The sequence below is a fragment of the Rhineura floridana genome, chromosome 7 (genome assembly GCF_030035675.1).
Source record: "Rhineura floridana isolate rRhiFlo1 chromosome 7, rRhiFlo1.hap2, whole genome shotgun sequence".
In the NCBI taxonomy this organism is placed as follows: Eukaryota; Metazoa; Chordata; class Lepidosauria; order Squamata; family Rhineuridae; genus Rhineura; species Rhineura floridana.
The window spans coordinates 105,260,529-105,276,043 of NC_084486.1; positions in this window are offsets into that span (position 1 = coordinate 105,260,529).

A 15,515-nucleotide genomic window follows, 5' to 3' on the forward strand; every position below is an offset into this window, starting at 1 on the left:
TAGGGAATCAACCTGTGCTGGATGGGGTTACACTCCCCCTGAAGACGCAGGTTCGCAGTTTGGGTGTGCTCCTGGACTCAGCTCTGAACTTGGAGGCCCAGGTCTCGGCCGTGGCCAGGAGTGCCTTTGCCCATTTAAGACTGGTGCGCCAGCTGTGCCTGTTCCTGGAAATGCCTGATTTGACTATGGTGATGCATGCCTTAGTTACATCCCGTTTAGACTACTGTAATGCGCTCTACTTGGGGCTGCCTTTGAAAACTGTTCGGAAACTTAAACTGGTACAAAGAGCTGCAGCCAGAGTGTTAACAGGGGCTGGTTACAGGGACCATAGAACTCCCTTGTTACAACAGCTCCACTGGCTGCCAGTTTGTTTCCGGTCACAATTCAAAGTGCTGGTTTTGACCTTTAAAGACCATCTACCTGTGTGAGTTTTCACAAGACCTGCTCCCTGCATTTCTGGCTGATTTCCACCTGGCCTGGAAGGGTGGGGCCCTGTCTCTCTCCAGCTACAAAAGCAGCAACTGCTGAAGGGGCCAGAGACCATCTACCTGTGTGAGTTTTTTGCAAGACCTGCTCCCTGCATTTCTGGCTGATTTCTACCTGGCCTGGAAGGGTGGGGCCCTGTCTCTCTCCAGCTACAAAAGCAGCAACTGCTGAAGGGGCCAGAGACCATCTACCTGTGTGAGTTTTTGCAAGACCTGCTCCCTGCATTTCTGGCTGATTTCTACCTGGCCTGGAAGGGTGGGGCCCTGTCTCTCTCCAGCTACAAAAGCAGCAACTGCTGAAGGGGCCAGAGACCATCTACCTGTGTGAGTTTTTGCAAGACCTGCTCCCTGCATTTCTGGCTGATTTCTACCTGGCCTGGAAGGGTGGGGCCCTGTCTCTCTCCAGCTACAAAAGCAGCAACTGCTGAAGGGGCCAGAGACCATCTACCTGTGTGAGTTTTTGCAAGACCTGTTCCCTGCATTTCTGGCTGATTTCCACCTGGCCTGGAAGGGTGGGGCCCTGTCTCTCTCCAGCTACAAAAGCAGCAACTGCTGAAGGGGCCAGAGACCATCTACCTGTGTGAGTTTTTGCAAGACCTGCTCCCTGCATTTCTGGCTGATTTCCACCTGGTCTGGAAGGGTGGGGCCCTGTCTCTCTCTCCAGCTACAAAAGCAGCAACTGCTGAAGGGGCCAGAGACCGTGTGTGTGTATGTGTGCGTGAATCTGCTGCTCGGGATGTCTATAGACTACTGGGGTTTTGTTTTGTATTATATGTTATATTTTACTCTATGTTATATTTTAGTCTATGTACGCCGCCTAGAGTGGCCGTTAATTCAGCCAGATAGGCGGCCTAGAAATAAAATGTTATTATTATTATTATTATTATTATTATTATTATTATTATTATACGGCCCAGGTCCAGGCTATTTGTCAGACCGTATCTCTCTGTATGAGCCTGCCAGGGCCCTGAGATCTTCAGGAGAGGCCCTTCTCTCAGTCCCAACACACTCGCAAGTGTGATTGGTGGGGACGCGAGATAGGGCCTTCTCAGTGGCTGCTCCTAGGTTCTGGAACTCCCTTCCTAGGGAGGAATGAATGGCCCCCTCCTTGCCATCCATTCATCGGCAAGTAAAGACTTTTTTATTCCGACAGGCTTTTGGGATAGAAGGTGTTTAGGATTGGGCTTTACAAGGCTTGTTTTATATTATTATTTGTATTATTTTAAATTGTTTTTAGATTTTTAAGTGCCTTTTAAGGTTTTAAGGTTGTGCATTGTTTAATTGTATTTTAATTGTATGTTTTTCTATGTTTTTAACTACATGTAGTTTTATTTGTAAGCCGCCCTGAGTTCCAGTTTGGAAAAAGGGCGGGGTAAAAATAAAGTTTTGTTCATTCATTCATTCATACACCTCCACCCCCACACAGCTACATGGAACTTCTAGGTTCAGAGGCCTAGAGCTACAAAGGGAGAAGATAATTCCCAAGGTCATTGGGGAAGCTCACATGGGTGTAACAATTCCACAAACAGCCAGTAGAACAAGAGATGAGCACTTTATTAGAGTGAAGACAAAATTGCTTCTGGACATTGAAAGTAATATAAGTGGCGAACTTTCCCAGGAGGATCCCTCCGCCTGTGCAGCTCTGAGACGGGCTCCCGTCTTAGATGAAACTTTTTCAGCTTTTAATTCAGTCAGAAGGGTCTTTTCTGACTGGGGATAATTTCTTCCGGATAAGGAAGAAACATGAGATTTACCACATAGCTTGGTCGTGATAGTTGGAGTCTGGAATTCATCAGAATTGTCTGCGAAAGAAAGGCTTCCAGCTGCCCAGACGGAGCGAGGATTTCTATGCTAGCTTAGCTGAATAAGTGACCCTTTTTTTTCTTTAAAGAACAATGGACAAACAGGCAAGCATCCTCCTGTCTATGCTTATCATTTTCTTATCTATACAGCTAAAGAGATTTGTCAAAGTAACAGCAATTAAGATAACCTAGGTGAGTTAAGACTTTCCTTCTTTACTCACGGAACTAAGGGGGAAGAAAATAAAAATAGCCTATCTTTCTTTTATTGGAAAAATCTGATATGGAAAATAGCATTTTAAAGATTACAACGGATGAGGGATTTCTGATTGGAATCTTTTTGATTTATAAGGTTTTTGTGTAATATATGCATGGGACTATTTTTCCTGATCTACTTTTTTTTTTGACGAATCTGCTCATTCTCTCTGCTACTAGTTATTTGGATGCTGTGAACTAAAGCTGTTTTTGCACTTCTGGGCATATAAGAGATTAGGGCTGTCTAGCATGTGACGTCAGTTGGTTGGAAAGATTAACTCCTTTGTAACTGGATAAAGAAATAAACTGCTCTTTGCTTGGGACATTGAAAATTGAAGGAGTTTTGTTCCTTTAGCTTTAAGAATGACAATTAAGAAGATCATGGATGTACAAGAAGGGACTTTATCTTTAGACATGTTTCAGAAAATAATGAATGAGATTAAGTCAATAAAACAAGAACTGAGAATTAATAGACAAGCGTGGAAAATTGAATTTCACGAAATGAGACAGGAGCCGAAAGAAATTCAGGATTCTATGAGAAAGGAGAATAAAGATAGATCTGGAAAACCAAAAAAAGATGAAAGAGAAATTAAAGGCAAGGTTCAAACTTTGGAGATTGGATTAAATATGGACATGAAAAAAGATTTGGATTTCCTGGCTCTGACGGATCCTGGAGACAAATATTACAGTTTGGAACTCAGCGCTGTCCCTGAAGGAATTGAAGAGATTGGAGATAAAGATATTATCGGTTCAAAAAAATTCCTGGACTGGAAGGATTTGATGAAACTTGAAATGGAGAAAGTTAACAGAATTAATCCCTGTTTTGTGTCAATGGAAAAATCTTCAAGAGAGGTACTAGTGTATCATGTGGAAAAGAGGAACAGAGATGCGGCTTTGCAGCAATACTTCAGTGATACGTTCGGATTTGATGGCAAGAAAATATCTGTGATGGAGGAAATTCCTATCAGACTTTTATTATATATGACGCCCCGCTCGCCGCACAGCTGACGGGCGGGGCATAATTGCAGATGGGGGTGAAGCTGCTGCCTCCATCTTTAAATGGGGCAAAGTCGCACGTCGCACCTATGATGCAAGTGCGACTTGGCTGAAGGGAGGGGCGAGGCTGGAGGACTTATTTAAGCCCAGCTGCCCCTCCTACATTCCTCTTTGGAATTGCGACAGTTCGAAGGAGGATGACAGAGCAGAGCATCGTGGTGGAGAGCAGCGGCCATGCTTCACAGTCGTGGAGGCTACGTTTGTTGGGCCTATTAGGCCTATTTGATTGATCCCTGGGGTGGGAGTGCTGCTGGCTTGGGCCTTTGCAAGGCTGTGTGTTGTGGGGCTGATTAGGACCTTTTAATTTTATCGGCAGGTGACGCTGCAGCATGGTTGCTGCTGGGGCAGGCCTCAAAAGGGGCCTCGCCAGCGGGGCTCCAGCACCCCCCCCAGGCAGTTACAGTAGGACGGCGCGAGGCTTTTCTTTGAGCAGCACCACATCTGTGCTGCTACTTGTTAAATGAACGACACACACAAATGAATAAAGGGCCTCGTTAAAGGGGCCTAGCCAGCTGGATGTGGCAGCTAGGCGTCCTTCAGCGGCACTGCGTCAGGTCTCCCTACATACATACAATAAAATAAAATAAAAATAGAAGAACACAAAGGAAGGGGAATTAAAGGAATTATAAGCCCAGGGCAGATTGTGGGAGATTGTGGGCCTTTCAATCCCCCCCCATACACCTAGGATAAGTTTTTGGTGTAGTGGTTAATGTGTTGGGCTGTGACCCGGGAGACCAGGGTTCGAATCTTCCCAACAGCCATGGGGCTCACTGGGTGACCTTGGGCCAGTCACTGCAGGCTCAGAGCAAATTATGGGAGTGGAGGCTGTGCAGGCCTTTCAAGCCTGTCCACACAGGCCCTATTTCCCCCCCTTTGGTTGCCAAGGCTGGGTGTGAGTTCAGCCTAGGTAGGGGGCGCAAGACAGTGAGGGATGTGGGTAAGGCCCTGGCAGCCTCTATTGGCCATTGTGCAGGGCTCTTTGGTTAAGCTTATGGCCTTTTGTTAGACCCAGGCCTATCTTAGGTTTAAGGTACTTTATTCTATTAATTTTATTACATGGTGGCTGCTTTGGTGGGTGGAGCTCTTTGTTAGGCTTCTGACTTCTTGCTAGGCCCAGAATATATTAGGTTGAGGTAATTAATTCCATTATTATTATATTACATGTGGCCTTTGTAGGGCCGGGTGAGCCTTTGTGGCCTTTCGGCCTTCATATTTGGATACTAATGCTGTGCAGAGATGACAGGGTTTGCAAGAACATGTCTAAATCACCATGACTTAGATGACAGTGATCATTTTCCAAGTATCAGTTACACATTCCTATATCAAACAAAGCACATGGCATTTGTTATATTTAAAGAAGAACATGCAAACTTCTGCAGGGAATTGAAGGTCTAGCAGATGATAGTGTGGCTGGATGGGTGGATAGGAATAAAGAGGAAAAACAGGCTACTTATCAGGCTCTTCTCATTTCCAGGATCTTAGATTTTACTGAACCAGTGGCTGCCTTCACAGGATCTTAGACTCTCTTTTGACACATGCTGCATTTAAGCTCCAGGCAGACTCTTCACCCTTTTCTGATGATTTTACAACAATACCAAAACCTCTCTTTGTTAGGATTTCTGATAATAATTACCTGAGGTCATACATGCATGCAACGTTTACATGGGCCTTATATTCTGATTGGTGTTTAGAAACCTGCTAGGTGACAGCTGCTGCAGTGGGGACTAATATCGATTACAGCAGTATATCCTTAGTCTTTTCGCTTTAGGGGAACTGGGTTAGCTGCAATGACCTAGTAGTTGGTAAAGTGTGCTTACTCATAAATGATTTCCTTCCATTTTGCAGAAGGATGTGTGCAACAGCGCGATAGGAGGTGAGAGGCCTTCAAAGGGGTAAGAAGAAGCCCCTAGCATAAGCTGCTTCGGGACATCCCCAGTTAGACTCAAGGTTCTACAAACTTTGTTTGCAGGCTACCCAGTTTAAGGGGAGTTTTGTCTGTGTTACGGTGTTTTCCTTTTGGTTTCCCTATCCTATACTTAAATTCCCAGCTGGCCTTCATGGCCTCCAATTCCCGGCTGGCCTTCATGGCCTACCACCTCCCAGGCAAAGGTGCAGGCCGTTGGACTTTGGTCCACAGGTGCTGATAAGAGTTATATGCATTTATTTGCGCTTGCAAGTGAGGATACCCTCACAAAATACCAGTTTGAGCTCTTGCAAAGTGGGCCTTACAGGGGCTAGGGCATGACCCCACAGAGTTTGAATCCACTCTTTTGGAATTGTAGCTGCTTCTACAGCAGCAGGTCTTGGGTTTTTCCCAGGCGAAGTTGCAGTCAGTTGCATGCCGGTCCTCTGGCTTATAAGGGCTATAGTTCCCCTTTTTTGGAGGGCCTGGGCATTCTGAAGCCTAACATGTTAAAACTATTTCAACAGGTTGCTGGACTGGGACAGAGCAGACACGCATCCTAATATGTGGCCACAGCATGGTCTTCGGGGCAGCCCGGAGGGCCGCGAAATCGAGCATGGGCTCACAGCTGGGCCTCAGTAGATGGGCTGCAGTACAGTAGCTTGGCCGGAGAGGAATGCGTTGAGATGGGCGCCTACCCACTTTAGTTCCAGCAAGGTGCTGTGTGGACAACTCTGCACGTGGTGGTCATTTACCTTGGTGGTAATGACCTTGGCGTGATGCAGGGCAAGGCCCTCATCGTTCAGGCATGTATGGACATGCAGCTGTCAAGGCAGCAGTGGCCTTCGATACGTCTGATGTAATCAGACACGCTTCCACGTCTGATGTGATCAGACACGCTTCCACATCTGATGGACGGAGCAGACACGCATCCTTATTTGCGGCCCAGCATGGTGTTCTGGGCAGCTGGAAGGGCAGCAAACTCGAGCACCGGCTCAAAGTTGGGCCTGAGCAGATGGGCGGCGATACGGTGGCTTGGCCGGCAAGGAATGCGTTGGGAGGGGCTTCTACCCGCACTATTCCAGCAGCATGCGACGCGGATTACTCCGCAGGTACTGGTCATCCACCTCGGTGGGAATGACCTTGGCTTGATGCAGGGTATGGCCCTCATCGTTCAAGCATGTGCTGACATGCAGCTTATCAGGCAACGGTGGCCTGGCGTACGTCTGATGGTCAGACATGCTCCCACGGAGGGAGTGGCGTGGGGTATGGGATCCAGGGGCTATAGATTGGGCACGGAAGACGGTCAACCGACGGATTCGGTTGGCCCTTCTTCCACATGGTGAGTTAACCATCCCACTCCACGCATTTGCCACTGGCAGGGTGCACTTTATGGGGCAGACGGCGTTCACCTGTCTGACACAGGTAACGCCTTATTTCTTTGGGACCTGCAGAGGTGTCTGCGAGAGGTGCTTCTCGGCAGTGGGGTAAAAGGAGACTAAATAGAGATTTGTCCCCTTTTTGTGGCGGGAAGGTGCGGGAAGGGAAATAGTTAAGGACAGCTAGGTGGCCCCCTTAGGCACCTTTGGAGGTGATTGGCGGTTCCGGAGGGCCTGTCTCTCAGGGCTTTACGGCTCTAGAGCAGGATATGGGCTGCTTCTGGGGCCAACTTATCCTCATCTACCCAGGGGTTATACGGTCCTGGGTGGGGATGACGTGGGAAGGCCTCCCTACTCACCTACAAGGTGTGGCCGGGGTAAGGGGTAAGCAGATGGGCTTGCCCTTGCCCCGGTAGGGGCTGGTCGCCCAAGAGCTGTATGGCAAGTTACTTGCTTATAGATAGTCCCGCACCTAGATTTTCCCTCTGCAGGTCACTTTAAAATTGGGTTTGTCTGCTGTAATTTAATAAAGTGGCCCTTGTTTAACCCAAGCTGATGTGTCAGTGTCTTATTTCGCCCCTCAGCTGCAAGACTATGACAGCAAGATTTTTGGATGCGTGGAGATGGAAGATGGAAGATGGACCTAATACGGATAAAGACAGAAGAGCGATTTGAAATTACTGGACTTAGTAGACTTGATGAGTTGGATTAATTGACATGTTTATTTAGAAAAAAAAAGAATTGATTGACATATATCTCAAGGATTGGAAACTTCTCTTTGACTTTTTGTGGAAGATTAAAATGATATGATGTTAATGAGATTTGAAACCAATTAAGATAACCGCTGGAGGAAGGTGATTTTATAATCTATTAAGAGATAGGTTTGTTATATATTATAGATTTATAGCTGAACTATGACAAATCGGAAGTCAATATTTCTATATATTTTTTCTCTTCTTTTTTTATTGTATTAGTTATTGATTTGTTTTTTTTTCTTTTTGTATTGTTTTGGTTTTGAAAATTTGAATAAAAATTAATTGAAAAAAAAAGAAAGTAATATAAGTGGCCATACCAAAAGTTACTAACTTATATAGTTTGGCAACATATGCAAATTCCCAGCTACCAACAACAGATATTCCTGATGATCACACTAACAGTGGGAAGCAGGATGTAGGACTAGATGGACTTTTGGCCTCATCAAGCAGGACTCTTGTATTCATATTTTCATATGCAATAAGTCTCAAGCCCAACTGGGGGTCTCTCCTAATATCCAGCATACAAGCCCTCATATAAAACTGCTCTGCAGCTGTCGGAAGGAAGCTAGCTGGGGAATTATTTCCAGAGCCACATATGCCAGGTACTGGTGGCTGGTGCTCATTGGGATTGATTGGGGAGAAGGCAGGGAGACCAACTGTCAGTGGAGCCAGAGCCAATGGCAGGGAGACAACTAATTCTAGTCTCCCCCCCTCCTTCTCCCTGCTAAGTTCTACAAAGGCAATGCTGAGACTAAGGAGGCACAAGCAGTGACACCCATTGGTTTGGTTGTTAATAAGATGCCAAACAGGTGGGGATTGGCTGAGGTTGGTGGGGCAGAGCCCCATTTGCCTTCATGGATCAATCTCCATTGACCAGGATATCTGCATACTTATTCTCACCATGTTGGGTTGTGACCAGACACAGGATTTTTATATTAGGTTTTTTCTTTGAGATATACTGGCAAATGGCTGGCTTCTGTTGGCTATTTTTCTTAGGAGAATGTGACGATGTTTAATGCAATGTCATGAAAAGCTGTATTATGTCCAGTAAAGAGCGTTTGTTATCCTCTTCTTGAAGCATCCTGATTACTCTAATCTTGGGGTGAGGAGCCTCAGGACTGGGAAATGAATGTGAGACCATTAGATCTCTCTCTATGCAGCTCTTGGGACTCTTCCCAGGCCTAGGGAGGGGTGAGAAATTCAATTCAGTTTGCATTTGAACCCACATTTTTCAAATCTACATGTTCTGAAACAACATAAAAACCAAAACACAGTCATCATTCAAAATCTCCACTTCTCCAAATGTTGTAATGCAGTTCTCCAATTAAGCAATGTTTGCAAAAAAAAGTCTATATCACGGGAAAGTGTGCATAAAAATGATGTTAGTGAAAATAACATACAAAAATACATTACATTATGTGTACACTAGTCAAAGCTGCATACAAAAATGTGTTTAGTAGGAGAAATTCTTACTAAAATACCGGAGAACTTTCATAAAGATTTTTAAAAAGTTGCTGATTGTTGCAGAAATGTGGAGAACTGAATTTAAGACTGGAAAAATTATAAACCAAGAGAACTGCAATTGAGAGATCCTTCCATCCCTACCCAGGTCACATCCCTCCCTGGCTCTGCTCTGCGCCCTTCCTCTAGTGATTTCACCCTGGCTGGAATGTGTCCTTGAACTATGCAAATACCACTTGCATGCCTGGTGTGTGTCTTCCCATCTCATTTGCCACACTCACCAATGGCATGCAGCCCAGCAAAAGGTTGCCCCTGAGGGAATATGGCCCTTGTGCAGAAGAAGGTTCCCCATCTCTGCTCTAATCAAAGGAGGAAGATTCCCTCTCAGGTAATGCCATTCCCACCATCAGTGGGGGCGTTTTTGCCTCTACCCCTCATCCTGCAGGGAAGACTCGGATAATTTAGTCCGAGGGTGGAGGGGGCTCATGTGTCCATGTGGATGCAATGGGGCAGGGACGGAGATGAAGGCTTATATGCTTGCTTTGCCATATGCTCTCCCTCTTTTGCTGTTTGCCATGCCGCCCTCCCACCCTTTCAATATGAGCTTCACTAGTCGCCACTTAGGGCTGAGTAGGAATTTTTGCGGGGGAGGTATGCTTAGCCTCCCCTTTGGTTTGCCTACTCCATACTGCTGGACTTAATTCAATTGGCTTTTGGTGTGGCAGGGCAGTTGCCAGTTGGCATAGAGTTCAGGCAGGTGAGGAGGTTGGAGGTTTAGTATGAAGTATGCTGCGGCAGTTATGGGATTAGGGGCACCCTTTTGTGGACTCACAGTGTTTTATACTTGTGGTGCACCTGAGGGGTGCCTCTGGGTGCCTATCTTGCACATTCTGGTGAACGCCGGTATGGCAGGGCCCGGATGCACCGGGTGGGGACCACCCAAGTCTTGCCTAGCAAGGAGGGATGAATCATCCACATCCTTGGCTGTAGAGCCAGAGCCTATGGCTGTTGACATGCCCCACCGCTGGAGGTAGATAGTGCCTCACCTGCCGGAACAGATTTAATTCTGTTAATTTGGTTGATTTGGTCTGCAGGTTCTCCAAAAGTTTATTGTTAATATTTTAATAAACATAACATTTTCCCAATCATTGAGTCTCGAGCCTTTCTTGATAGTAAGGGGCAATGTCTTTCTACTCCTTGCCTTTGGCTGGTTCTGATTCCTTCATGTTTACAGCAACTTGTATTCAGAAATGCAAGAGGAACGTCTGTGAAATCCTGATGTCACCAGGTCAATATCAAGCCCTTCACTGAATTCGAAATGATTCAAGATTTTATGAGGATATCAAGAAGGCATTAATAAGTGCTTGTATTACTGTACAATATTACATTTCTTGTAAAAAGAGATACTGAGATGGATGGTACCTTGCCTGTTGTTCTTGTTAGTGTGCATGTTAGAACTATGTATTGTCAGATACATATCTCATTTCCTTTTCTACGTGAATGCTAAATACTGAAATACCCTACAGTTTGCAAACAGATAACAGTGAAGAAAGGATGCAAAAGAATGACTATAGCTGTTGTTGGGGGTAATTTCTGCAACCCACTTAAACCCTGTTAGTAGGATCTATATGAAGAAGCTTAATGAGCCTGGAATTGAACTGCTTCACCTGGTAATGGGACAGAAATTAATTTGCACTTCCTAATTTGTACTTCCCAAGTCAATGCACAAACCAAAACACAGCTATCCTTCAACATTCGCATTTCTTGGAACATTGCAATGTAGTTCTCCAATCCAAAAATGTGTATAAAAATGCATATCCTTGACAAAATAATGTACACAACTGTGTAGAAAAATGCACACAAGGAGAAACATGCATGAAAATGCGTACAAAATGGGGCAAACTGAACTTTACTGAAAAATTAGAAACACAGAAGCCAAAATTGACAACTTTGCTGATCCATAGGTTCATTGAATGTGCCTAAAGAAACAGGAATACTTTTGACATTTTCCTTCCCACCACATTTTTTTAGGTTTCATCCTGCCACCTTTCTTCTCCTGTGATACCTTCTCTCTTTTTCCCCCTAACTGAAGAAGCTAGGCATCTTATCAGTCACTATTCAAAGGTGAGGTTAAATATGCCTAAGAGGCACTTTTATTCTTATTGAGAAATATGTTCAGGTTCTCAGGTCTAGCACTAAAAAACAGGTTCTAGTATAGAGCACACATCATCTTGGGCTTGATCAGTTCTGGCCTGGTAAAGGAATCTACAGAGCAAGGCAGAGAGCTCTGAGTGAGTAGCTTGCTCCAATAAAGGCTACAGCCTCCTTTTGAGCCTCTGCCTCCAGCCCACCTCTTCTAGGTTCTATCCCCGTTGTAAGAGCTATAGTAGTTAAAGTACCAACCCCCTAGCCAGCAGACGGGCATTTCTTCTGTGTTCTCCAGCCTTCCGCCTGGTGCACAGACTGTGCTGCTGTTCCATCAAGGCATGCTATTATTATTATTATTAAATTTATTTATGCCCCGCCTTTTGGCCAAAGGCCCTCAAGGCGGCTTACAAAGAAAATGAACACAAGTATAAAAATACATCAATAAAAGCAATATAATTTACAAAAATTAAACTAAATAACAAATAACTTTATTAAGAAAAAGAAAAGTGCAAGAAAAAGTTTGAACAAGTGAATTTAAAATGGATCACTCTCTGTCTTTGCCAGCACACAATATTCCATGCTTAAAGTCTCTCTCAGACACAGTTTACTCTGTTCCAGTCCCAGCAGACAATCAGACAAATACTGCAGCTTTTTGCTGGAAGATAAACTGAAGCAGAACAGAAACACTGCTGCATTTGATTAATATAGGGCAGAATGAAAAATGATGTTTTTCTTTCTTCCCTACCTGCCTGCTACCCTTGGATTTAGTTGCCCCTTGGTCACCAGCATCAGGCTCAAACCAGATACTTGGTCTGGATCCTTAGCCAGTGACTGCAATCTCTGGCGCTGTGTCTTGATTGCTGCAGGGCTTTGATGTCATGGGACCCTGTGGGCCATAGGTAAAATCAAGGCCTGATGCAAGGTCTCTGATGGATAAGCAAAGAGCATCACAATTTTTATCTCGCTCCTTATGCAACATGAACAATATGAATTGTGTATCTTGGTGGAAAACATGTCTATATTTATATTGACAGACTACTACAGTTATACATAAGAGAAAAAAACAGCATTATAGTTTTACCATTTCTAATATTGGTATTGCATGAAAAGAAATGGAAAACATGTTATATGTTAGCTCAGTATTTTCTACAGATATGTCATTTTTCCCACTAAAAATTATAGCCTTTATAAGTGATGCAAGCATTTCATAGCAATTGTTAAGAACTGGCTTTCTGTTGGCAGCCTTTGACATACCACCCTGTACTTGGTGCCTTTGTGTCCTGAACTTTCACCTTAACTTCCTGTTACTGTATAAACATCATCTCGATTTTGCCCTGGAGGATGCCATTTCTAGGAGCACTGAAATGTGAGGAGAGCTTAGGTTTGTTTGTGTTTGTTTGACTCATGCAAGAAACTGCCTGAATGGTAAGCTAGAGAAGAGTAGACAAGTGTCATCTGATTTTACTTTGAGTAGTGTAATTATATTCAGATGTAAGGAGTGTGATTTTGGATGTTGGGTATAAGCTTGCCTTCAAACTTTTTAAAAAAGCTTTTCATAACTAAGAGGAAGCAAGGAAAGCCAACAACTGTATTTTTGTGATGTCAATAACCTTTGGCCAACAAAATCCACACAGGAAGGCCTATAAATGACTAGCTTGTTTCTGTGGATTGGAAAATGTCAGCTTATATAGCCATTCCTTAATGTGTATTGTTAATTAGGCTTGGGGATTGTCCCAGATAGTGCCAATAAAACAGGTCATAAAAAGTAATCTGGACCCTTATAGTCCTAGTGGAGTTCATCTGATAAACTTTAATGCTGCTTCTTTTTTTCTGCTCTTTTAAAATAGTGTTAAAGCAATCTGTTCAGTATCACTGACAACATTCTCTTGAGTGGTCAAAACATATTAGAACACACTCATCTGCTGACTAAAAAGCAATGGATGCTGGATAATTTATTGTTATATACAATATTTATTATATACCACCTTTCTTGAGAAAAACCTTAATCCCAGTTTCTTGTTAATGGAACATGTTTTGGTAGAACTTTAATATTTATCAGCCTAAATTTCTCATTGAGAAAGAACATAATTTTAAAAGGGAACAATTGAAGTGTACAACAGTCTGAATTTATGGATATGCCAGGAAAATATATCCTTATTTATTTATTTATTCATTTATTTATTAAATTTCTGTCCTACCCGTCCTCCCAGCAGGAAGCTAGGGTGGCAAACAAAAGCACTAAAAATACTTTGTTGTTGTTATGTGCCTTCAAGTCGATTTCGACTTATGGCGACCCTATGAATCAGTGACTTCCAAGAGCATCTGTCATGAACCACCCGGTTCAGATCTTGTAAGTTCAGGTCTGTGGCTTCCTTGATGGAATCAATCCATCTCTTCTTTGGCCTTCCTCTTTTTCTACTCCCTTCTGTTTTTCCAAGCATTATTATCTTTTCTAATGAATCATGTCTTCTCATTATGTGTCCAAAGTATGATAACCTCAGTTTCATAATTTTAGCTTCTAGTGACAGTTCTGGTTTAATTTGTTCTAACACCCAATTATTGGTATGCACAAAGCTCTCCTCCAGCACCACATTTCAAATGAATTGATTTTTCTCTTATCTGCCTTTTTCACTGTCCAACTTTCACATCCATACATAGAGATCTGGAATACCATGATCTGAATGATCCTGACTTTGGTGTTCAGTGATTCATCATTGCATTTGAGGACCTTTTCTAGTTCTCTCACAGCTACCATACCCAGTCCTAGCCTTCTTCTGATTTCTTGACTATTGTCTCCATCAGGCCCTCCCTTAGTATGTGCGGGGCCTGGAGCCCAGGGCAAAAGCATAGTTGCCCCCCCCACATTTGCTCTGGTCACAATCTTGGTCTTGGCCGAGTCGCCATAGGTGCGCAGCCACAAGTCCCGGAACTGCCGGACCAGCCCGCTGTCCCGGGGCAGCTACAGCTCGCTGAACACAGCAGGAGCGGCAGTGGCAGCAACAGCTTCGGCATGGCGTGCGTGCAGGCAGGTGAGCGAGCCCCTGTCCCGGGTGGAGAGAAAGAGAGTGAGCTAGCACTGTGCCCTGCCTGGCGTGGCGAAGGTGAGCAGGCAGGGAGGGAGGAGCCGGCTGGTGAGCAGATTGCCAAGTGCAGGGGCCCCCCAAAGTGTGGGGCCCGGGGCAACTGCCCTGCTCCCCTGTGGCTAGGGGTGGCTCTGGTCTCCATTTTGGTTAATGACTGTGCTGAGGTATTGATAATCCCTGACAAGTTCAGTGTCCTCATTGTCAACTGTAAAGTTACATAAATCTTCTGTTGTCATTACTTTAGTCTTTTTGACGTTCAGCTGTAGTCCTGCTTTTGTGCTTTCCTCTTTAACTTTCATCAGCATTCGTTTCAAATAATTACTGGTTTCTGCTAGTAGTATGGTATTGTCTGCATATCTTAAATTATTGATGTTTCTCCCTCCAATTTTCACACCTCCTTCATCTTGGTCCAATCCCACTTTCCGTATGATATGTTCTGCGTACAGATTAAACAAATAGGGTTAGAAAATACACCCCTGTCTCACACCCTTTCTGATGGGGAACCAATTGGTTTCTCCATATTTTGTCCTTACAGTAGCCTCTTGTCCAGAGTATAGGTTGCGCATCAGGACAATCAGATGCTGTGGCACCCCCATTTGTTTTAAAGCATTCCATAGTTTTTCATGATCTACACAGTCAAAGGCTTTGCTGTAATCTATAAAGCACAGGGTGATTTTCTTCTGAAATTCCTTGCTCCGTTCCATTATCTAACGTATGTTTTCCATATGATCTCTGGTGCCTCTTCCCTTTCTAAATCCAGCTTGGACATCTGGCATTTCTCTCTCCATATATGGGAAGAGCCTTTGTTGTAGAATCTTGAGCATTACTTTACTTTCATGGGATATTAAAGAAATAGTTCAATAATTACTGCATTCTCTGGGATCCCCTTTCTTTGGAATTGAGATATATATTGAACGCTTCAGTCCATAGTTCTTCTGGTTCTCTGTCAACTAAGTTTAAAGCCTCAAACCTGTTCCTTATTTGATTTTTATATTCTTCTGGGATGTTATTTAAATTGTATTTTGGCATTATGAGTGCTTTGTTCTTCTTTAGCTTTACTCTGATTTTTGATATGATCAGTTCATGATCTGTACCGCAGTCTGCTCCTGGTCTTGTTTTAGCAGAAAGTATGGAACTTCTTCATCTTCTGTTTCCAATTATATAATCAGTTAGATTCCTATATTGACCATC